The sequence below is a fragment of the Eschrichtius robustus genome, chromosome 4 (genome assembly GCF_028021215.1).
Source record: "Eschrichtius robustus isolate mEscRob2 chromosome 4, mEscRob2.pri, whole genome shotgun sequence".
Taxonomy (NCBI): domain Eukaryota; kingdom Metazoa; phylum Chordata; class Mammalia; order Artiodactyla; family Eschrichtiidae; genus Eschrichtius; species Eschrichtius robustus.
In genome coordinates, this window is record NC_090827.1 from 10,852,100 (window position 1) to 10,878,642 (window position 26,543).

Below are 26,543 nucleotides of genomic sequence, written 5' to 3' on the forward strand. Positions count from 1 at the left end.
ATGGCACCAAGGTAGGAAAAGCCTGGTTAGATGCAGTCTGGTGCTGCTAACGTTCAACAACCCTTCTGTGAAGCTTTTTACAATCTTCTCGTTCAGAGTTCAAATCTTGACTCTCAGTGTTCTCGCATCACTTTATACTTACTTCCATTATTGCACTCTCACATTTATTCTAATACTCTGAGATGCCATGACACCATTCATCGTTGTTTCTTAAACCCATAGTGTGAACCGCACAAGTGTTTTGTGCATGTAGAGGCTGCATAGGATTGGGTGGTTCAGTGGGTCTGGAAATTTAAAACCTTCTACTGTGGACTCATAGAGATAAAAGTCCCTGTTATTAAGATGCACATGTTCATAAACTATCCTTGTAATTATATTAAATCTTGAAAATTATGTTTAAAAATCAGAGGCTAAAAGATTAAAATCAAAAAACATATTCCCAAGAACTAAATATTTGGGGTCTCAAACTATTGTGAGATTAGCTATAATGAAAAACAAATGACCCCTCACCATTTCTCTGAAACTCCTGTAATTCCTGGACCCGCTGATTTCCCATGAGGTTTACCTACCTCTCAGTTTCCAAAACCAGCCTGACTTAAGGCTCTAGACAATTAAGCAGCTTCAAATGCCTACCTACGATATTTCTATTGATATACTGGATCTCTCCCCTATTTCTCTGTCCGTAATATGTCCTTAATTAACTTCTCTTTGTTGGAGTCAGACCTGGGGGGCATTAGACACCAGGTCACCTTCCTATGAGGCTTATCATGCAAGTACCTGGGAACTGATCACTGGGCATCTACCTTTGTATCTCAGTCTCCTGGAATAATTATCTGTTTACAAGCTAATGGTAGCCACCTGGCTCACAGAATCATCTCCTTGCTATCTGTGTCCCGTAATACACATAAAAACCCCCGTATGGCATACAAGGTTCTGTCCCGAGAGGGTGTTCTTAAGCCTACATTCCAGAGACATAGTTCCCCTGCCCGAGGTGCCTCAATTTGTACACCTAGGATCCTGCCTTGAATTCTGCTTCTCAATGCCAAGTTCCTGTGCCCACTTATTAGGCTGGGTCCATGCCACGTTCCTGTGGAAATAGAAACCCACTCCTTAATGATCATCCAGCATGTACTATCATGGCCCTCCCTCCCTGCTGCACAGATGTTTACTGGTGTGTGTGTGTGTGTGTGTGTGTGGTTTTCACTGGTTCCCTGAGGAAGACCTTTCATGGATCTCATCCACGTGCTTTGCCACCTTTTGGTAAACCCTAAGTGCAGAGTTCTGATGCCACTGAGTTTTCTGACCAATGCTATACATCTTAGACAATGGTTCTTTTTGCTGCCTATTATGAGATGTACATCCCTAGTTCAAACCTGAACACAAAGATAACAAATGTCAAAGATGACAAAAATTCTAAAGAGTTTTTAGGAAACATCTGAATGTACAGAACAGTCTGTGGTCAATACCTCAAAACCAATAACAAATATTTCACATATTATTTATAATGGGGACCTTAAGAAACACTACATCAGCTTATCATTTTGTAAAAGTCCATCAATGAGTATCATGCAAATTATTTTTCAGAAGTCTTTCTAAATCCATTTCATAAAATAGGAGAAATACTTTTTAAAAATTATCAATATTATGCATGGGCCATTGTTCGCAAAATTTTTTTATCTTAAAAGAAACAATTTTTTAATTATTTGACTGCCAGTTAGAATATGTAAATAATCACTCCAAAATCTAGAGATTTCAGATGAATCTATTATGGCCTTCAAATTATCATTCCTACCTCTAACTTCTCTCTCCAAAGCATTCTGTGCGTTGCCATCAGATTCATTATTTGAAAGCTTCAATTTCCTCATGTTATTTCTCTCATTAAAATTTTTCAAGGATCTGATCAAACTTCCCTATTGTATGTAGTTCCCAGACAAAAAAATTCTTTACTATAATTATTTATTTTTCTCCAAAATTATTGTTTATAACACTCACATATTTATTTTATTTATGAATGCACTGATTTTATTATTTATTAAATAATTAAAATATTAGTCATATTAAGGGATTTTAAAAAATTAATTCATTCATTCATCTCGCCTTATCAATTAGACTATAAAGCCTTAAGGGCAGTTGAGTAGAGGTCCAAATGATTGCTGAATTCAATTATACTTCTTTATATAGAGAGCCTCACATATAGGGACTCCCATATGCACTTACAGAGCATACAAAATCAATAGCAAATCAGCTGATTGCTTCATCAACTGGCTATAGTTTGTAACAAGGCTTGCATTAACAATATCTTGTAGGAAAAGTGTGAAATATGTTTCACTATCCTGTAAAAATGCAACCGGAAGTCGTGTGGTTTCCTAGTTTATACTCTGTTTATAAATTCAAAGCCTTTATTGACTCATAGCTTCACACCAGGTATCCCTCTTCGACACAAGGGGAGAGCATCTCTAAGCCTGACTAGTTGTACTGCCACACAAACTGTGGTCACAAGAGAGGTAGATATCTCAGTGCCATTCAACACCACTCACAGAAAAAGCAAATTATATGTCCCAGTGACTACAGAAACCTGATTATAGCTCACACTTAATGTTAAACAAGAGGCCCTCTTCTTATATTCTCAGTTAAATGGCTCTACAGTAAGACAATAGTGCAGTATTTTACCTAATGACAGTGGCACCCCACTTTCCTTCACTTTAGGATTATACACTGGCTTTAGATTTTTTTTTTTATAGTTATTCTATTCTTTTTTTTTTTTTAATTTTATTTATTTATTTATTTATTTATGGCTGTTTTGGCTCTTCGTTTCTGTGCGAGGGCTCTTCTCTAGTTGTGGCAAGTGGAGGCCACTCCTCATCGCGCTGCGCGGGCCTCTCATCATCGCGGCCTCTCTTGTTGCGGAGCACAGGCTCCAGACGCACAGGCTCAGTAATTGTGGCCCACGGGCCCAGCCGCTCCGCGGCATGCGGGATCTTCCCAGACCAGGGCCCGAACCCATGTCCCCCGCATTGGCAGGCAGATTCTCAACCACTGCGCCACCAGGGAAGCCCTGGCTTTAGATATTTTTAAAAAACGCTTCACGCTTTGTTTCTAAACAAGCACATAAAAGGAAAACATTTCCTAATATTTATTTTATAAACTTAATTCGCAAAGGAGAGATTGCCAAATACCTGACTTTTGCTATTTTTCTTCCAGATACATGTCTTTTATAAACACTTAAAACTCGTCAACTTAAGTAGCAAAAATGTCATTTGGTTCCTCTCTCAATCTCAGAAGGGAGTATTTCATTCGGAATTCATCATTAAAAATAATGATGTGGAAGGTGTTACTTTTACAGTTTTCTTGTCTTTAAATATGGTGACATTATTTTAGTAATGTGAGAATGAGTATAATCTAGAAAAGAGAAAACTCTTTAGATTTGAGAACAGATGGCTAATAATCACGACAGCAAAGAACATAACGAAGGTTAATGACCTACATGCTGAACTTCTTTTAATTTTTACAAGCCATTACCAACTGAAAATATCCGGTTTTAGCTGAACCAACACTTACAAGCCTTTCTTAAAAATTTCTTTAAACCTTTAGAATGGTACTCTTGCCACTGGTCTCTCTGGAGCGACAGCAGGAACCCGTGTGGTTAGTCCTTTGTGAATACAAGGTGCATCCACACGGACTTGGTGGTTTCTGAATGCTTGGGAGACAGGTAATGTCATACTAACACCTTAACTACAAATTCTTCTAGAATTATTTTATTTCTTAACATTCCAAGCCTACTTCTAATTGCCCTTGGACTAACTGCCCCCTCCATCAATGGTTAAATTATTATTTATCTGCTAACTAAGGCTACTCTAAGGTTCTATCATAAAGTGTTGGAAGAATCAGGTAAGACAAAAAATTATGCTTATGCCGGTTACCAACAGAATGTTAAGAAAGATTTTTAAGAATGAGAATGGTAGTTCCAGGCTCCAGTTGTTTGACATAGTTCACCAGGGAACAGGAATGACAAACAGGTTGGGTCTGCAATGAAATTTCAAGGTCAGACTTCTACTCTGCTATTTAAATTTTTTTACAGAGGTGACTTGAGAAAATACACATTTCTCCCTAATCATTACATACATACTTTTGGTGGATCAGACACTCTTCCTTGAGCCTGGTGATCTCATATCATTACCTGCAACTATTGTTCTTACGGTCAAGTGAATGGGCCATTGGCAATCAAGCCAAACGAATCCTGCTTTCATACCCAGTTTTAGCATCTATAAGTGTGGCTTTTGAATGGCAGAAAAGATATCTTATATTTTCTAGAGTCTACATTTAGGTATAGTTAAGGTTACATTGTGGGAAAAACTTTTCATCATTTTTCATTCACAAAGGGGATGAAAAATAATTTAAACATTTCATTATCTCTAGCTTCAATATCGGCCTTTACCAAAATTTTTGAATATTTCTTTTGAAGAAGAACAACATATTTGCATTCAATCTTAAAAGTCTAACATGTAAATGGATGCTTAGGAAAGCATATTCTTAATTGTGCGTTTATAAACTGTACGAAGGTACCTTTATTTAATAACAGGCCTTTTTCCAGGATAAATGTCTTAAGACAGCTGTTTTTTCCTTTTTTTAACACTGATTTTCAGTATGGGGTGGGGAATAATAAAATCTACTTATTATTTATATGAGGCATATATTTTTCAATGTCTGTATTTGAAACACTTTAAACTATAAATTTGGCATAGACAGTATTATAGATTATGGTCTATGATTTATAGTAATCTTTGGGTCATTTTCTGAGTTACTTTCATGAGTGAAGGAACAAAGTTACCAAGAGAATAATCTATGGTACAGAAATAACTTTGAACAATAAGAAACTTGAAGTACAACAAAGAGGCCAGGGTCTGGGCTAGACAAGATAAAAGGAAATACACTAAAAAAGGAAGAAAAAGAAAAGAGTATGCTATGGCTCTCCCCAGATTCCTCCATGACAGAATGAGAGAAACTAAATCTAAGGGCAGCTCAATAGCAGTCAGTAATTACCAGCTGAAGGAATGGATGGAAAGGTGGATGGATGGATGGATGCTTGTGTCTGGTGACCCTTGGCCATCTTGCATAAGCAGTCCAAACCTCTTAGACAAATTCCATGTGACATGCTTCTTTCCCTTGTGAGTAAAATGGACATAAGCACAGGCATTAGGAGAACATGGGACTGCAACATTCAGATTGCTATAGTAAGGGGAAGGGAAAAAAAACGCGAAGGTTCTTGTTGAAGAAAAATTTTGTACACTTGATAATGTATAATATTTCTAATAATCAACAGAGAAACCCTGCCTTGGAGAGAAATGTTTATACTGGATGTTGTCACTATCAATCATCTTGCAGCAAAAGGAGAGAGGATGACAATAATTTTTTTTTAAGGTCTTTGTAAGATGGGTTGGAAATGGGGGACAGAGGAATTGTATCTCCACTGCTCAAAAATATGAAACATCAAGGAAAGGACGTCAACAGCAGAAAGGGTCTTCATTACTTTCAAAACAAAGAAGCCTTAGTAATAAGACTATAGCATTAGGGAAAGCAATACTTATTCTAGCACCCATCCTACTACCTGCTAGTTTTATGACCTTGGCCAAGTCACTTGATTACTCTGGGTCTAAAAATGAATCTGAAGATGAGGGCCTGTGGTGGTCCATTCCAATGCTAAGACTGATGATTCTGCATTCACAGTTACATTTGAAAACTTCCCTGGCATTTCTGAAGCTTCCCAAGGCTATCAGGAATTTAGTATATGTTTATAAGACATTCATGGTAGTATTTTCTAAACATAACACTACCACGTGTGTAAAGAGATGTCTTCATTAAAATTTCTCTTAAGTTGTTCCTTCCCAAAGTAGTGGAAGCTGAACAAATCTTAGAAACTCATTTAGAATTCGTGATCATTCTACTTGACTAAATTTAAGATTCCAACAATCTTCCTTTTAGAATAACAATAAATTTTATTTTAAATATCTGAAAAGCAATTTAGTCATTTTCATCCATATGCATAAATTCACCTTAAAGTAACTCTTTTTTAGAAATATGGAATGGCACTATTAACAATATTTATCAAGCAATGTTTACTCTTCCAAGAGTGAGGGAAGAGAATGTGAAAGTCTAGCAACATAAAAGAGACTGATCCCACACATCATGTAATACAGATTTGGAAGATGGGGTGGCAACATTTTATTAGTAAAGAAACAACCTGTTCTTTAGAGCCAGAACATTGAATTCTCTGGTTTCCTCCTTCTAGTCCCACTATGCCTCTGGCATCATATAACTGCTGCCAATCAACTGCATCCAGAAGGTGGGATAAGATGCCAAATTACCCTTTCGGCAACATTCCAGAGATTCTCAGATGGCTCTTTCCTTTTCCCGCTTTAAAACAGTATCATATGAGCTAGGTTTATTTTGAAATGTCCATGAAAAACAAGTCAGATTTTTCCTGAAATTGGGCCCTCTTGGAGTTAAATGTTTTTGAAAATGCTTCGTATAAGTCCATTTGTTCATTTTATTATTTTTAATCTTGTTCATAAATCTGTCCTCTAAAAAGACCTTGAAAATTTCACCATGTTCTGACATTACTGTAGAAATATATCCTATTTATTGAAAGACAGAGGTCAATATATTTATTCATTAATTTTAAGAAATGTTAGAGGAAAACTAATAAAACCTGAAAGTGATACTAAAGGTCACTCAATGAAGTTGAGCATTTTATCAAAAACTAACGATAATAATAAAAAATATATAGTGTTTTACCACTTGTAAACTGCATATGTTTTCATTTGATTCTCACAACCACTGTGCTAGATAGATAATATTATCCTCTTATAACACAGAAAATTTATGGAGGATAGTGTTTTGTCACTTGTAAAGTGCATATGTTTTCATTTGATTCCCACAACTACTGTGCTAGATAGATAATATTATCCTCTTATAACACAGAAAATTTACAGAGGGTAAATGGCATGAATGAAGTCAGAGAGCTCTCAAAATATGTGGTGATTATAATTCCTAAATTATTTCTATAGGATCAGCTATTTCCTTTGATATCAAAAGATATATTCAGTTACATGACTTTGTAAAATTCTGCTAATTCTTTAGTGACCTCGTATGTGTTTGTTCAGGAAACTACTGCAAAAACAAGAAGGTGAATACATTAAAAATGAGAAATATTTACTAAGTGTAATACATTTATTGTACATCAAAATTTTTTCAATATTTTTAACAGCAGATATGCATCTTCAATATTCTCCAATCTCTTCTAAGGATTAATGAAGATATAAACAAAACTTTAAATTTAAAGATGTTCATCAAAACATTATTTATAGTACATAAAATTACAAATAAAGTGTGGTACTGTATTCATAAGTAAACTGAGACCCACGTAATTTGATCATAGGCACAGTAGTAGTTAGGGACAGATCTGGAAGTCAAATGTATGTTAGCCATCTCTAGATACAGAACTCTCTGTAACAGGACACTATTTATACTGCAGAACTGCAGAACTCTAACTGCATAACTGATGGTTTGCTTAATTGTTTGTTGGATATGGGTATGGATTTATGTGTAATTGTGATTAAAATTATTATTCTTTCAAGTTAAAAGAAAGGGGAGGGAAAACAGATTATAGCACAGCCATACAACAGTAGGTTGCTATGCTGCCACACGTACCAAATGCTAGATAATACCTTTCATATTAAATATATTTTCAAGGTAGAGAAAAACTGTACCTCAACATAATAAAGTTTATATATGATAGGCCAACAGCTAACGTCATACTCAATCGTGAAAAACTGAGGCTTTCCCACGAAGGTCAGGAAAAAGACAAGTATGCCCACTCTCACCACTTCTATTCAACACAGCATAGAAATCCTAGCCAGAGCAGTTAGGCAAGGAAAAGAAATAAAAGGCATTCAAATTGGAAAGAAGATAAATTGCCTCCATTTGCAAACGGTATGATCTTATATATAGAAAACTCTAAAGACCACAAAAAACCTGTTAAAACTAATAAACAATTCGGTAAAGTTGCAGTTTACAAAATCAACATGCAAAATCATTTGTGTTTATATACACTAACAACAACTATCCAAAAAATAAATTAAGAAAACTAACCCATTTACAATAGCATCAAAAAGAATAAAATACTTAGGAATAAATTTAACCAAGGAGGTGAACGATGTGTCCACTGAAAATTTCAAGACATTGATGAAATAACTTGAAGACAAATAAATGAAAGATATCCTGTGTTCATGGATTGAGAGAATTAATACTGTCAAGTGCTCCCCAAAGCAAGCTACAGATTCAATGTAATCCCTATTAAAATTCCAATGGCATTTTTCACAGAAATAGAAATAGAAAAATAATCCTAAATTTCCTATGAAACCACAAAAGGCCCTGAATAGCCAAAGCAATCTTAAGAAAGAACAAAGTTGGAAGCATCACACTTACAGATTTCAAACTATATTACAAAGCTATAGTAATTAAAACAGTATGCCACTGGAATTAAAAACAGACACATAGATCACTGGAACAGAATAAAGAGTCCAGAAATAAACCACCTCATATATGACCAAGTAATTTTTCACAGAGACCCCCAAGAACACACAATGGGGAAAGGATAGTCTCTTCAATAAATGGTGTTGGGAAAACTGGATATCCACATTCAAAGCAATGAAACTGGACTCCTATACTACTCAAAAAAAAAAAGAAAAAAGAAAAAAAACCACAAACAATATATGCTCTCCCTGCCCACCTACGTGTGTGTGTGTGTGTGTGTGTGTGTGTGTGTGTGTGTGTGTGTCTGGCATGGTGGTACATTAACCTAAATAGTCCAATATGTACATCCCCAAAACAAAAAGATTCTTCTACACTGACACAATACACCTCAAAAACAGGAAGTCAACAGCGATACAACACTACCATGAAGGCAGAGTATACTGAAATTATTATATACTTATTGTTTGCTCAAGTACTTGTTCAGTGTGACAAATATTATGATCACTCTGGCTGCATGTTTCACCCACCATCTCTGCACCCCTTCATCCCCTCTCCCACTTCTTTGGCTGCTGGGCACACCGCAGTTAACCCCTGCAGGGCAATCCCTTCCCGCAACCTTGCTCAGACATCCAGCACCCATGTTAACATGTCTCCATACCAAGAGGGAAGGGAAATGAGGGAAGGAAAGGAAAATGAGAAGAGCAAGGGAAGATGATGAATTAATTAATTTTTAATTAAAGGTACATGAAAGGAAATGTTAGCAAGTGACATTTTTGAAAGTTAGTAGTAAAAACATCCCCCAGAGACTACCTAATGTGGACATGTATATTTCTTTCAAAATTCTATCTGAATTGAAAAGAAGAGCTGAAAGGACTGAGAAACCGGAATTGGCTGCCTGGACTTATAATTCTCTTTGATGACCAGCATCTTTTTACTACCTCTCTAAATAGCAGGATTAAGCACACAAAGATGAATGCTTCACTCAGATTGAAATCTAAATCTTTCTTCTTTTGTTCCCTTAATTGTAAAGTATGTTCCTGGGTTTGAGACAGTCTAAAGGTGGCATGAGGACACTGAACATTTTTTTCAATTGTCAAGTAGCATAACTCAGATGACCAACAAGATTCTAATTATGTGGGCCTAATGTTTTCACCTTTTCATTTCCTTTACCACAAACCAAAACACTGCTTACTTATAAAATATATGTGTAAGCCAACATGATTTTTTTGTCGAAGCAAAGCTTTTCTCTGAAATCTAGCTACAGAAGAAAAGAGGTTTATAGGAGGTGTACAGTACACATTCAGAAACATTTTGCCTCATAAATGTTTGGTAAATGCTTCACTTCTATGTAGGAGGTATGAGATTCATGCTAAAAATACACTCCCTTCTTTGATTATTCACAATAGACGCCAAAAATTCTCACAAACAAAGACAGGGCTGACATGGCAGTATCTTGTTTAAGATGCAATAATCATTTAGGTTTTATATACAATTTCAACATTTATCCATTATGTTGAATAATCTTATAAAAATCTCCTGATTAATGTACTACATACAAAATTTTATCAAGTACTTTGATAAATTAACAAAAGCTACAAGTTTTCTTCAGTATCTGTAATACTACTACCAAACTGGGCTGAAAAGAACCAATACATGTGAGGATAAATAAGAAAACAAATTATGACTTAACAATTATAACAGGAAGAGAACATTGTTACCTAGGGCACTGTCTCCTCAATTATGAATGTGTTTCCTCCAAAAATGTGTTTGTAAGTCATGTGCTGGAATGAAGACCTTATTTCCAACACAGGAATTAAATGAAGAGGATTTTTTAGTTCCCAAGGCAAATCCAAAACAGTCTCTCTTATTTATTATGTTATGAGACTACGACACTGTATTATTGGTACTACTATCTAACCAAGAAACCCAAAAGTTCATTCTCAAGACCCAGGTTTCTCTACTAGCTCTAGTTGCCCGAGTTGTCCTAGTTCTCAGTAGTAAGTTGTTCTAGGTCTCAATAGGAAGATGAGGAGTCCCAAGGTTCTAGGCAGGAGGGGGGTCCCAGGGTAAAAGGAAAGATGCTGCAGATAGGGACTGAGTCTTCATGAGCAACCATGGGCAGTACCTGTGGTCTGGTTCTTGGTAGGTAGTGAATGCTACTTAAATCTCTGTGCGCTAGGTCTTTAGCAGCAATTGGCAAGTAAAGGACCACATCTTTGATGACAAGTGATGGTCAAAGAAAAGTGAGAACTACAGGCAATGAATAAGGACAATGGAAGGGTGGAAGGATTAATTCTAGCAGTAGCTTATGTGGGTAACTGAATCCCAGCCTCAGGAAAATCACCTCTGCTGTGAATATACATATACACACACACACACACACACACACACACACACACACACACACACAGCAGGTATCAATTCAATACCCTAAATGGAACACTGCAAGGTAGTTCAAAATACTAGTTACTATTCAATATTTTGAACTGCCCTATTTCAGTATTTTATGCTATGCTCTCTGCCATTAGTGAGAATGATTTGTACTCTATGTATTTAAGTGATGCTTTGGTGTATAATGCCTATTAAAGATTTTGTGCTAGCTAATATTTGTGGTCTTGTCTCACCTTTCTCAGGGGACTAACTGACAAAATTGAAACAGCTCAGCATGTCATATGGAAAAATCTCTTAGAAAATAAAGGTCAAAGATTAAGTACGATAGTCATTGAATTAATTTGTTTTTCTTAAGAGGAGTTACTCCACAGGTCAACACTAATGTCACTGACAGATATGTTTCTCCTCTTGTTCTCCGGGTGTGAGAAGAACAAGTTGTTGATTTCCTTCAGTGGCAATTTTCGTGTCTCAGGAGAATATATTCATAAATTCTGCACAGCTGTGATTTAGTAGTGTGACAAAAACGAAGAATGCATTTCCTTTTCCACAAAGAAAACAAAGTACAAATCTCCTCCCTTCATCACCCTCCCCCATCATAAACACTTAGCCTGGTGAAGGGTTTTTTACCCCAACCATTTGCAAAGGTAATGATATACTGCTGCCTCAAAATCATGCTGATCAAAATTTTCAAGCTTTGTGTAAATATACCTACTGCCGAATTGCTGGCTTCTATATTATATGGCAATGGTTCCTACAGGTAAAATTGTCTTACAAACAAGTAATTTTGACCTGACTACCCTCAAACATAAATATTGAGCCCTCCAATTGCTTTTATTTATAGAAATTAAAAGGGCTCAAAAATGAAAAGGGCTTTCCAACTTCAGGAAAACAAATCTTTCACTTGTACTAATACATCACAAAAATTTCTCACCTTTGGATGGTTTGTATTGTGGACACGTTTTGAAGAGAAATAGACATATAGAATCTAACTGTTGTCTGTGTTTACTTCTAGAATGCTTATTTTTTAATATTTTGTTTTTTATTGTTTATTTTTATTCCTTTATTTTTAAAATTTTATTTATTTATTTTATTTTTGACTGCAGTGGGTCTTAGTTGCAGCACATGGGATCTTCGTTGCGGCATGCGGGATATTTTGTTGTGGCACGCATGCTTCTCTCTAGTTGTGAGGTGCGGGTTTTTTTCCCTCTCTAGTTGTGGTGCGCGGGCTCCAGAGGATGTAGGCTGTGTAGTTTGCAGCACACAGGCTCTCTAGTTGAGGTGTGTGGGCTCAGTAGTTGTGGCGTGCGGGCTTAGTTGCCCCGCGGCATGTGGGATCTTGGTTCCCCAACCAGGGATTGAACCCGGGTCCCATGCATTGGAAGGAGGATTCTTTACCACTGGACCACCAGGGAAGTCCCTATATTTAATGTTTTCTAAATGAGTGTTTCTGATCTCATACATTTAGAATACTTGTACTGAGGTGGCCAAAAAGTTCGTTCAGGTTTTTCTGTAAGATGTTATGGAAAAATCCAAATGAACTTTTTGGCCAACCCAAATAATATAACAGCAAATTTCCACTGTGGAGACAAGGAAAAGTTATACAATGTTACAGCTGGGAAGAACCTCAGAGATCCTGTAACACATGTCCTCATCTTTACAAATGGAAACAGGGTATGTGAGTCTGAGTGACCTGCTTAAGCCATAAGCTAGCGGTATAACTGACTTATTAGGCCTATCTTGTTCAATTTCTCCCTGGTGAAATCTAGTGATGCAGTTCCTTCACAGCAGCCCAGCATCTGGCCAGAGAATCATTCTGTGGACACTCCCTGATATTAACACCACCTCCTTGGTTTACTTCTGGTATAGTTATTTATTACCATTGCTAATTCCCTGGTCATGACCCTGTCACTTGTATAGAAAGTGTGTCAACCTAGTCTCTTGATATTTCCATCATCTCTTTATTCTTATACACAGAGTAGTCAGAGTCTAATCTATCCTTTAGCTTACATTTTCCTCTTAAAAGCCTACCATACATCTCATATGGCCTTTTAAATTAGATTTAACCCAATAAGACATTCAGTTTTCCTTAATTTGATAGCTGTTATCTACCGTTATATCCTCTGTTATAACTTCTATTTAAGCAAGGAAATCTTCTTATACCTCCTTACGTGTATGCCATTTGTTTTAGTGCCTAAATTTTGATTATAATGATAATATTATAGCATCTATTACTTATGTCAAACACTGTTCTTAGTGCTTTGAATCCATTCCTTCTTTAGCATTTACAATAATACCATAGATATTATTTGTCACATTTACATTTTATTGTTCTATAATGTAAGTGTTTTGTTAGAGTTTTACTCTATTGTGGCAGTAATGAATTATCACACATTCAGTGGCTTAAAACCACACATATTTATTAGCTTAGAGTTCTGTATAAATCTGACAGGCATCTCACTGGGTTAAAACCAAGGTGTTGGCAGGGATGTGTAGATTTCTGGAGGCTCTAGGGGAGAATCTGCTTCCTTTTGCCTTTTCTAGCTTCTTAAGGCCATTCTTTGTTCTTATCATGACACAGTATCCCATATATTATACCTATTTTTAATTTATTGTTTGCCTAACCTCTGTGAAAATGTCAGTTCCTTAATGGCAGGACTTTTTATTTGTTCTGTTTGTAGCTGTATTCTAGTGCCTTAAAACAATGTCTGATACATAATGGGCACACAGTCTACATTTTGAATGAGCCAAAAGTTTTGTTCTGTCACTTAATAGCTATGTTATCTGGGGGAATACAGACTTTTAAAGCCTAATTTTCTCATATGTAAACTGGGGGTATTAACACCAAGATGGTGTTCTGAGGATTCATTGAGGTTATGTTTGTGAATTCCTGAAGCATAGAGCCTGGCATATAGTATGAACAAATAGTATTATTATTATTAAGTAAAACAGCATTCTGTTTCATTTTCTTCAGAGCACCTATACCTATCCAAATTACCTTGTTTGTTTATTTCTTTACTCATTTATTAATTGTCCCATGAAAGCAGAATCTTATATGCTTTGCCTCTGTACGTCTAGTACCCAGAGTAGGAACTGGTACAAAGTAGGAGTTGAAGAATGTTGAATTAATGCTACTTGTGTAGGTAAAGAACCTTAGGGGCCTTTTATTCTACCACTTAAAGCTGTGCCCACTATTATGATGACTTTGCTGTGTGTCCATACGGATTCAGTTTCAGAACCTAAAATCCGATGTAGAGCAGTGGTTGAGTTGACGGTGGGGATGGGAGAAGCTTTGAATTCTCCCTATTGTAAAAGTTCTTAATGTTTTATGTGTTACTTAACCCTAGTAGAACCTGATGAAAGCCATGACCACTTCCCTCAAATTTCACATCCCTACCACAGCACAGTATTTTGCATAAATGTCCAAAGGACCACTGAGGTCCTAAAGACTCTCCACTGATCAAACAGATGCTCACAAGTCTCAGATAAAGAACCTTAAAACAGGCTCTTACCTACAAGTTATAGTGTGTTACTAATACGATACAGTATGTTGATGTAGCAGGAATAGGTTATGGTGACAGAAAGCAGGCAGCAAGTTATTATTATAGTCTAGGTGAAATATTCTGAAGACCTGAATTGACACTGTCATGGTGGAGTTAGAGAAAAGACTTAAGCAAAGTCAAGTCAGTGGTCTGAGTGTTCTGGAGAGTGAGGGAGAAAAAAATCGTCCCTGACTCCAACATTGCTATCCTCCGCAGATCCGTATTTTGTATATTTTTTACTTAAAATGAAAACAGTTAACAATATTAGCTATGAGAAGAACTTGTGAATAAAGAAATAAAAGTTCAGGAGCATTTTAATGAACTTTTCCTCTATTTACTTCCCACATAATAAGCTTAAAGCGATTTTAGTTCTCATCACATTACAACCCAGGCCTCATTCACCACATGATTATTATTTGGGGATTCTTTGATCTATAAAGAGTGGACTTGACAACTGTTAAAAAAGTCCATAGGACTTCCCTGGTGGCACAGTGGTTAAGAATCCACCCGCCAATGCAGGGGACACGGGTTCGAGCCCTGGTCCGGGAAGATCCCACATGCCGCGGAGCAGCCAAGCCCGTGCACCACATTACTGAACCTGCGCTCTAGAGCCCGCAAGCCACAACTACTGAGCCCGTGTGCCACAACTACTGAGCCCGTGTGCCACAACTACTGAAGCCCGCGTGCCTAGAGCCCGTGTTCCGCAACAAGAGAAGCCACCGCAATGAGAAGCCTGCGCACCACAGTGAAGAGTAGCCCCCGCTCGCTGCAACTAGAGAAAGCCTGTACGCAGCAAGGAAGACCCAACACAGCCAAAAATAAATAAATAAAATTAATTAATTAAAAAAAAAAAGTCCATAATACATGCTCCCATGGAACTGCTTCAAGTAACACTGCAATACAGTATTATACCTAGAAATATCACCAAGTCATGCAATGAACATAGTATTCCTACTTCCATTGTCAGGGTGTCAGGAAGGACCCTGAGCTATTTGATCATCAGATAGAGGAAAAGTCAGCTGTTTCATTTCACTGGACATAGCCACTACTGCTTACAGGTCCGGGTAAGTCTTTTTCAATTTGGATGGGGGACTGACACTTAAAATTGCTTCTAATATACATTGGCTGGATAGACTAAAATTTTTTAAATTTCTCTTCTTTAATATTACAAGAGAAAATAACTCCTCACCACAGACAAAAAAGTCCAATTTGGAAGCTTCAATGAAACTAATTTACATTAAGATAGAAAAATCTAGCTTGATATCTGCCCCTATTAAAAGTGGAGAGATTCAAGTAACTTGTGAGCCTCATTCATCAAAATATCACTTCATGGAAAGATACTGAAGCTCTTAATTTTTTTCTCTTACTTTTCACCTAATGGAAAAATATTTAGGATGATTATTGAAAGACAAATTTTAGAAAGAAATACCTCCAGCTTTCCTAAAATTTATGTCAAACTCAGCATTATTTATTTTACAAAATAAAAAGTCATAACTTTTACTTTTTATTAAAAAAATATAAAGCAAAAGAGAAGTAACTCACTAAATAACAATTGATTTATTTCATTTGCGGTTCCTCTCTATCTAAGGACTTTGTAAAATGTTGTGGATTTTTCAAAAATGAGAAGGGTGCAACCCTTGCCTTCAGGAAGTTCCTTGTCAAATTTTGGAAATAAATTATTTAACAAAGTTACTATTTGTCAAAAGCCATAATATTTATGACAAGATATGTGGAGCACGCCCAGGGAGCACCAAGCAACCAGAGGGGAAAATGTGGGGCAACAGAGGCAACAGATGAGGCGGAGAGAAGGCCTGAACTGGCACACAGAGGGGCTTGTACAGCCAGGTTGATGCCTAGGAACGCATCCTGAATCTGAAGGAGAGACGTCCACGGGGGTTAAGCAGGTAACAACCCTGACAATTATGAGACATGGATTTGGATACAGCAGCAGAAAGAAAAAAAGAGACGAGTTGGAAATACAATACTGCAATTGTCCACCTAAGAGATTTTGAAGTCTTAAGACTAATTCCAGAAATACAGCATCTACAAAGTAAAATCACAGAACGTTATGACTGACTAAGGTGAGAGAAGTGAGGGAGGGGAAGAGTTGAAGGTGACTGAAACAACAGACTGCAGGAGGAGGAGAGGGGAATGTTAGGGGGAGGAAGATCAGTTCACCACAGGCCCAGTGATGGAAAATCACCCCTGCATTACCAACACAACCCTATTCCACATGTTCTGAAAGCTCAGTATCTCATCTAGCACAGAGATCCTTCCTAGTTTACTTGTTTAGACTCTTCAATAGATCTTCAAGGTTTTATTTCCCTGGACAAATCATCTAACCCTTTTGTAGATCCACTATTTTTGTAGATCCACTATTTTATAATGGGAAAATACTGTAACCCTTTCAAAATGTATGCTATTAGTAGACCTTTTAAAGTTTATTAATTTAGGACAAGGTCCATCTTCTCCTCCCTTGCTAAATGTCACATGTTTCATTCATCTTCTTCAAGTTGACTTCTGCTGTGCTGATCACAGGGTAACTAATTTTTGGAAGGAAGGGTGATTTTAGATTGTTCTCATATATAAAGGAGAGTCTGTGACTTTAAAAGGTCAATTATATTGAGGTATAATTTGCCTACAATAATATACACACATTTTAAATGTACATTTCTAGAGTTTCGATGTATTAATAATCCCATATAACCACCAGCACACTGAAGAAATCATATATTTTCACTATCTCCCCAAAATTTCATTTATGTCTTTTGCTCGTTAATTCCCTCCCCCTACCTCCACGGTGGCCCAGTGTGGTAGTAATGAAGGTACACCTCTCAGGTCTCTACTCAAAAGTTTATTTGGGGCAAGGAGTGCTGTCAGTTTCCCACTGCAGCAGCGATGAGATCCACTGCAGTATAAGAACTAAGGCCAGGCTCCAGCCAATGACTGAGAACAGCAATAAAACTAGGACCTGGACATTTCTGCCCAGTGTATGACTCCTCAAAGAGCAATCTTTGTACCAGAGCTCCCCACTGGAAGCCAGGACATCCCCGGAGCTGCACTGCAGCCTGAGGCTCTTGTCACCCAATTCTCCCTTCTGCCTCTTCTTAAACAGGTCACAAACCTACATGGTGGTCTCAAGGCGCTCCCACCTCATTTTGCTCCCATTCTCCCTTTACCCTTCACGGGTACTGCCCCCAATAGATCTCTTGTAATTCTATCACCGTCTTAGCATGTGCTTCCTGGATGACTTCCCAAGGCTTCCTGCATTGACACTCCACCTCCAACAGCCACTGATCTACTTTTTGTCACTGAAGATGAGATGTCTGTTTTCCATGATTATAGTATGTACTCATTTGTGCTTGGCTTCTTTCACTCAGCATGACAATTTGGGGGCTTATCCGTCTTGCTGAGGTTATCAGGAGTTAATTCCATTTTTGTTGCTAAGTAGTATTCTACTGTGTGAATATAACAAAACTGTTGACTGACAATTGGGTTGTTACCAGTTGGAACTAGTAAGAGTGAAGCTGCCATGAACATTTCTGTATAAGTCTCTGTACAGACATATTTTTCATTAATCTTAGTTAAATACGTAGCAGTGAAACTACTGGTCATGAATTGTGTGTTCAACTTTATAGGAAACTGCTAACTGCTTTTCTAACGTTACTACAGCATTTTACAATCTCATCAGAAGTATGTTAAAATTCTAGTTGTTCCACATCTTTGACAACCTTGGTAATAATGGTTTTTTTCATTCTAGCTATTACAGTGGATATGTAGTGGTATCTCATTGTGGCTTTATCTTACATCTCTCTATTGACCAATGAAGGTGAGCATTATATGTCTTATTTTGCCCATTAAAAATTTTTTTTCATATTGAGTTGGAAGAGTCATTTAAATATTCTTCATACAAGTGTTTTACCAAGACACACTTGGTAACTTTCCATTGTTTACCTACAAGTTTTATCTGAAATATTAACTTTAGCTTTATTGATAGAGAAGAAGCTAAGATTTTTAAAGGACCGAGATACCAATAGCAATACCTAACATTTTTTGAGAGCTTACTATGCACCATTTATATTCTAAGTGCTTAATCTCATTGAATCCTCATAGCAACACTCTGGAATTTATTATTATTATCACTTTTCAGATGAAGAACCAGAAGTACAGCATATATGTAACTTTGCACCAGAGGGCGGCACAGGCTTCCTGGCTCTAGATCCAACACTCTACACTGTATCACTCCTTATGGAAGAAGACCTATTTTTATTGAGCCATTTAGAGATTCCATAATGTTTCGTCAAAGTGTTAACATTTAGGTTAAAAACAGCAAAAGTTGGGACACAAACTCAAACACCCCAGGGATTTGAACTATTAGGAGAATAATGAGCACTTAAAACATGTAATCAAACTGTGCAACGTGCAGCACACAACCCAAAGTGTTCCTGGAAATCTCAGTGCCATAAAAAGGTAATCGTAGAAGACAAGGATATATTTGAATACTATGTATTCATTTTAAGGAAAATTTTCACTGAGACAGCAAATTAAAAGGAATATGAAGATGTATAAAGATGCTCAGAATTCTGCTCATGAAAAAATTTCTTGAGTTAAGTATTCAGATAACTTGGGTCCTCTCCTGTAGCCTTACAAGTTAGTCCGAAGATGAAAACCTGTAACTAACCTGCACTCTCATATTACCATTGTTAAACAGATACACAGAAGGAACAAGTTTAAAACTAATGTACCATCAAGAAATATTAATATTTTATCTAATCACATTACTCGCAGTACACATTAAATACTCATGTGCTTTACTGTCTAGGGCAGCACTGTCCAATATAATTACCATGTGAGTCATATATGTAATTTAAAATTTTCTCATTGCCACCTTAAAATGTAAAAAGAAACAGATGAATTTTATATTTTGTTTAACATACCATTCAAAATATTACAGTTTTGACATGTAATCTACATAAAAATTCTTGAGAAATTTTATGGGGTTTTTTTCATACTAAGTCTTTGAAATCAAGTGTGCATTTTACACCTGCATCTCAATTCAGGCTGACTACATTTCAAGTGTTTAATAGCAACACGAGTTTAACGTCTACCGTATTGGACAGTGCAGGGGTAGAAATCAACAGGAAACATTTATTAAGTACCTATCATATGCAAAAAAAAATTGTATTAGCTACTAAGGAAACCAAGAGGAAAAAAATCACAGTGCACCACTAAAGTAATTACAAGGAAGTTGAAAAAAAGATTTTGTACTGAAAAGATAATTGACGCAATGCAGCCATCTCTGAGAAGTTCAGCAGAAGTAGTAGAGGGCAGGTTCTGTACGAATTTATGGCAGGGATTTTTGAGATCCTGGGCAAAAGTGTGTCTTAAATATGTGAGATTTAAGAAGGGGTTTTAGGTATAGAAGATACACACATACACAGAAGTAGGAAAAGCCTGATATATCTGGTGACAGTGGATGAGCCATCATTAGAGACTTCATAAGCTAGATATTGAACTTGGTGGGTGTTCAAAGGTTAGCCAGCTCTTAAGCATATGAATAAGCAAATGAAGAAAGATATAACATTGGAACAAAAAAATGTAAACACTAAAATATCAGTCTAATGACATAAACGTTGGCTTCTAATGAATGAGGAGCCAGTTAAATGTGTCTGAATGGGATATGATGTGTGAGGTGGAACATACAGCAGCTAAAACTTTACTGGGAGGAAAAGGAGAGCCACAGGTTGATGAGCTGAGAGCCTAGTGCACTGATGTGGGCATAAGCTGATGAGAGTCTTATCCAAACCACAATGGAAGAGATGGGAGAAATAATGGAAAAGATAAGGATCCCAGAATCATTTTATGGCTAAATGTGGGAAAGAGGGTACTATGAATACACCAAAGGTTTATATTGTGGGTCAAAGGGAAAATACTTGTGTCAGTGGTGATAAACCAATGGAGGGATTCCTTGTTTGCAATAAAGATTAAGTTCAACTTTAGAGTTGATGAAATCAAAGTGATGGTGTGATATCTAAGTAAATATGTTCAGTGGACAAAGACATATGAGAGTGTATATTAGGAAAGAGATCCTGCTAGAAACATGCAAAAAAAATAGTCATGAGAATATCTGACATTGCTGAGAGAGAAAGAGCAAAACTCAGAGGACAGTGAGTCAGGAATCTATATAACATTAAAATAAAGGCCTTCACTGTGAAAATGTGAGAAACAGTTTTTGTAGAGAATGTTCTAGGGAATAAACTAGAGAAGAAAAAAAATGAATCCAATATCAGCTAGGTAGAAAGGCCATGCATATTGGTGTGTGCAAACATACAGTTGCATAAATGTCAAGTTTACTATCTTATGTGGCTATATTACTATGTACACGATAGCCTTTAACAGTACATAAATGAAAGCAATCGAGGATTGCCCTTGTAGTCATGAAATCCTTTGTTCTATTATATTCTTGTCCATGTTATGTATAACATGACTGCCTGTAATCTGAGTATTGTGTGTGCTCTTTATTAATAAATCCTTGTATAAATCTCACAGGGATTTTTCTAAAGACAAACCTGGCCTGCCAAATATTATACACTCCAGGTTGAATTTTAATAAATTCCATAAAACGTTACCAAACGTAGTTTTGAGACTTTTATATTTTCAGTGTTATTTCTTCCCATGTCTTCCAATTTTATTGGTTTCTTTTGTGGATATACTGGTTTCTTCCTTTTACCCTTCAGAAACTCTCTCCACCCTACTCTTATTCTGTGGTGATAATAATGTGATACATTATTATGACTAAAGTCCAGAGTTTACCTTAGGGTTTACTCTTTGTGTTGCATAGTTCTGTGAGTTCTAATAAATATATAAGGCCATGTATCCATCATTACAGTATCATTAAACATAGTTTCACTTCCCTGAACATCCTCTGTTCTCTACCTATTCAGTCATGCCTCTGTCTTTACCCTAACCTCTGGCAACCACTGGTCTTTTTACTGTTCTATACTTTTTTCTTTTCCAGAATGTCATATGGTTGGAATCACATAGTATGTAGGCTTTTCAAACTGGCCTATTTCACTTAGAAATATGCATTTAACATTCGTCCATGTGTTTTGTGGCTTGATAGCTCATTTCTTTTTCTCACCACATAATCTTTCATTGTCTGAATGTACCAAAGTTTATCCATTTACCTACGGAAGGATGTCTTAGTTTCCCCCAAGTTTTGGGACTTATCTGTAAAGCTTCTAGAAACATCTATGGGCAGGATTTTGTGAGAATATATTTTCAACTCCGTTGGGTAAATGTCAAGGATAAGATTGCTGGATCACATGAGAAGAGTATGTTTAGTTTTGTAAGAAACAGCCAAACTGTCTTGCAAAGTGACTGCACCACTTTGCATTCCCAATGTTTTGGATTTTACTCATTCTGATAGGTGTGTAGTGGGCTTTACAGTTTGATAGCTATTTTGTGGATAGGCAAATGGCCAAGGAAAGATCAGGGTACCAAAGGTTCTGCTTTTCTATGATGGTGATGAGGAAATGTATTGAAATTACAAAAAGGCTGTATGCTAAATATAAAGAATTTTCTAACAGTTAAACTGTTTAGCTAAGGAGTGGTTGAAGAAAGCTGACTTAATGATGTACATAGGATATAAACCTTTCCCCATGCATTCTTGCATTGATATCAATGTTTCATTTGGTGAAGATTTAAGCACTAATGGCTGTCACTACCTGCTAATTGTTAGCAGGTTTGAGTAGCAGGACACTTTTTCTGGTACATACGAATACACAGGTGAGAATCATGTGATACAAGATGTGAAACTCTCCTGGGACATGCAACGATCTCTATGATGTAGTGGGGCAAGCACTGAGCTTTGCATCACTGAGTTTCAGTTGGTTCCATCTGAGCCACTCACTAATCATGTAACCTTGGTTCATTTGATTTCTTCAAGCCTCAAAACTGAATTTGTAAAAAGGAAAATACATTCTTTTTTTCTACCCATCTTACTGTGAAGCTCTTGTAACAAGAACAACAAGCACTTAATAACTATGCTGTATGTCTGACACTAGGCGAACAACTGGAGAATCACAAAGCACCACGTAAAAGATAAGGTCGTATCAGTGATGGTCTTTACCCTAAAGAGTTCACCGTGTGGCAGGGAAGTTCACAACTAAGTACAGCACAGTATGATCAGTGCTGTAGTTGTGGTACTACACATGTCCTCTGGAGCACTAAGGAAGAACAGGAGAGAACTATAAATATGAAACTCTCTTGTGCCAGGTTCTGGGCCCACATTTACCCCAGGTGGTCACCACATCTCTGAGATGTGAATTTTATTATTCTCATTTCATGCAAATGATGTGACTGAATAACAAAGCACTTTGTTCATGGTTACACAGCTAATGACTGTAGTGTCATTCCATTCTTCATGGAGAACTGGAGAAGGCTACATCATATATCCTGAACTGCAGTGGCCATTTCTAAAACTCAAATTTCTAGAACTCAAACTATACCACATACAATAGATTACTCTGTTGACAGTAGGAAAATGTGGGAACTCTTTACATGGTGATCCTTAAGGGCAAGATTCCTATTTACTCAAGAATTAGTTTTAGATATTGGCCCTGTGCTCGTATTGCTGTTTTACGTTTTTCTCCTATCAACCAAAAAAAGAAAAGAAAAATAAAGAAAAATACACATAACAACAACCTCATTCTATTTGTGACCTTCATTACCAATCAAGAGTGAATAGAATATCAAGATAAATTTGTTGCAGATTTAGTATCCTCTCTGTCTCATTTTCATGGTTGCCCAGAAGCTAAGAGGCTTGGAATGATTCCAGCCTGATAAGGAGAAAAAGACATGGAACTCAGTGTCTAGAGTCTAAAATAGATCTGGGAAAACTACTCCTTTAGCATTACTGAGATTTGTCGGAATAACTGTTACACAGAGATGGATGTTCTTTTTTCCTAAGATGTAAGAACATTTCTTGTTCATTCTTATATCCTAAAAGTTACCATAGCATATGGCACTGCACAGAAATTCATTAAATATTAGTTGACTATTAGATGTGAAAAGAGGTAGTAAGATAAATAGGACCTCATATAATTTTCATGGGCTCTTTAAGGTCTATATTAGCCTATAAGGTTGCTTTTTAAAGAGTTTTGCTGTTACAGTCATTACTGGTTGCTATCTAGGGAATCACCTTCAACCTTCATTGAAAATACAGTGTTTAAAAAGAATGAAAACTAAGAATGCAAATTGTGTTTAACATAGACCACATGAAGGATCTGAAATGAGCAGATAAAAAATGGCAAGTTTTAATATCTAGACAATAATTAGTTCTGAAAAGAAGAATTGACTGTACCAACTAGTGAGAAGTGTGCCTGAATAAAACCAAACAATGGTATTCTCAGAAACAATGCACCTTAGAAAAGTTAATATCAGCCAAGTACATTATAACAGTATCATGCCAACTTTTCTGCCAGTGAGATGTAGAGAAAACAACATATCTCTAACAGGAAAAACACCAATGTTATATTAACTGGGGACTGCATTTTAAAACAGATTCCCTAAAGTAACAAATACTGCTCTAAAAAAATAACGAATAAACCTTCTATCAATAATCTGAAAAGGAACACATAGAAAACACATTAAGAAAGAAATATTTAGAATTGAGAGAGAAGCTCATAGGTACTAACATTAAAAGCAAGTTGCAGGAGGGAGGCCCAAGAGGGAGGGGATATACGTATACATATGGCTTATTCACTTCGTTGTACAGCAGAAACTAACACACCATTGTAAAGCAACTATATCCCAATTAAAAGAAGCAAGTTGTAAATCAATTTGAACAACAAATAATATAGACATATAATTAAAGTAAAAGGGAAGAAATCATGAAAAATAGTACATGAATAAACATTTTCAAAAGCACATTTTACCAAGTTTTAAAAATTCATTATTAAAAAAAAGGAATTAACCGTGAGGGCAGCAAAAACCATCTCTTTCTATGTGTTTGGCTGATTTGGGTTCAAAGTTTGGGTAGAGATCAACTAAATGAACATCTTGGACTGAAATAATTCCACAAAAAATACAATGAATAAATCAAACAAAATTTGGCACACTGATTCACATAACCAATTTCCCAAAATTTTTGATGTGGCAGATAGTATGAGCTCCAAACGAATATCCAAATTTACCTGGGCATAAAAAAAGTACAGATGATCACCATCACTATGGTTGCCATGACCTCTACCTTTGTGAGGCTGTATGGAGAGGGGCACAATGGTCTGCTCTCGGGCTCCTCAAATTTGACTCTATCAGTTAGAAGGGGTCTGAGCACAGGAAGTGAAAGGGGCTGTGGTCCTCAAGTCATCTTGCTCACACAATTTTCCCTGGCATCGAGATCTGAGAGATATATTTTGGATTAAGAAAGAGCAAATATATGCAAATTTTGCTTTGGCTGTGAAGCTAGTGGCCCTTGCACATAATTTTCCTATAGATAGGATACCTATTGATTCCCTCCTACAAAGGAGGAATTGTTAAACTAAAATGGTTTCAGCCAGATCAGACATTACAGGAGGCAGAATTTATCTGTGGTTTTCAATGAATCTTATTTACTGTAAAGAAAATCTATCACACCCAAAGATACACCCTGAAATTAGAATATTCTGGATAAACCAGTTTAACCTAGAGAGAAAATAAGTTACAAAGCCTTTCTCTTGAATCTTGATCAAAATTCAGATGACTACTCCACATCACAAAAGCTATCTAGTTCTTTTTTTTTTTAACGTTTTTATTGGAGTATAATTGCTTTACAATTGTATGTTACTTTCTGCTTTATAACGAAGTGAATCAGTTATACATATACATATATCCCCATATCTCTTCTCTCTTGCGTCTCCCTTCCTCCCACCCTCCCTATCCCACACTTCTAGCTGGTCACAAAGCACCGAGCTGATCTCCCCATGCTATGCGGATGCTTCCCACTAGCTATCTACTTTACGTTTGGTAGTGTATATGTGTCCATGCCACTCTCTCACTTTGTCCCAGCTTACCCTTCCCCCCACCCCCGTGTCCTCAAATCCATTCTCTAGTAGGTCTGCGTCTTTATTCCCGTCTTGCCCCTAGGTTCTTCATGACCTTTTTTTCTTTTAGATATATGTGTTAGCATACGGTATTTGTTTTTCTCTTTCTTACTTACTTCACTCTGTATGACAGATTCTAGGTCCATCCACCTCACTACAAATAACTCCATTTCATTTCTTTTTATGGCTGAGTAATATTCCATTGTATATATGTGCCACATCTTCTTTATCCATTCACCTGTCGATGGACACTTAGGTTGCTTCCATGTCCTGCCTATTGTAAATAGAGCTGCAATGAACATTGTGGTACATGACTCTTCTTGAATTATGGTTTCTCAGGGTATATGCCCAGTAGTGGGATTGCTGGGTCGTATGGTAGTTCTATTTTTAGTTTTTTAAGGAACCTCCATACTGTTCTCCATAGTGGCTGTATCAATTTACATTCCCACCAACAGTGTATGAGGGTTCCCTTCTCTCCACACCCTCTCCAGCATTTATTGTTTGTAGATTTTTTGATGATGGCCACTCTGACCAGTGTGAGGTGATATCACATTGTAGTTTTGATTTGCATTTCTCTAATGATTAATGATGTTGCGCATTCTTTCATGTGTTTGTTGGCAATCTATATATCTTCTTTGGAGAAATGTCTATTTAGGTCTTCTGCCCATTTTTGGACTGGGTTGTTTGTTTTTTTGATATTGAGCTGCTTGTAAATTTTGGAGATTAATCCTTTGTCAGTTGCTTCATTTGCAAATATTTTCTCCCATTCTGAGGGTTGTCTTTTCAACTTGTTTATGGTTTCCTTTGCTGTGCAGAAGCTTTTAAGTTTAGCTATCTAGTCCTTAATGTTCTTCTCTGCTCTTAGTGAAATCTGTATTGCTGAAGTATTCCAGAAGAAATAAGAAGTCTGTTGTCTCAGCCAGTACCGCTCAGAGTTCCACACGGCTGATGAATCCAGGCAGTGACAAATGACACCCTGTTCCTCAGTGTGCAGCCT

The 26,543-nt window shown here is 36.7% G+C and overlaps 1 protein-coding gene across 5 annotated transcripts in view; it reads right to left on the minus strand.

Moving 5' to 3' along the window:
• SNCA (synuclein alpha) overlaps positions 1 to 26,543 on the minus strand; it is a 131,461-nt gene that overhangs the window by 66,031 nt on the left and 38,887 nt on the right. The window lies entirely within an intron of this gene.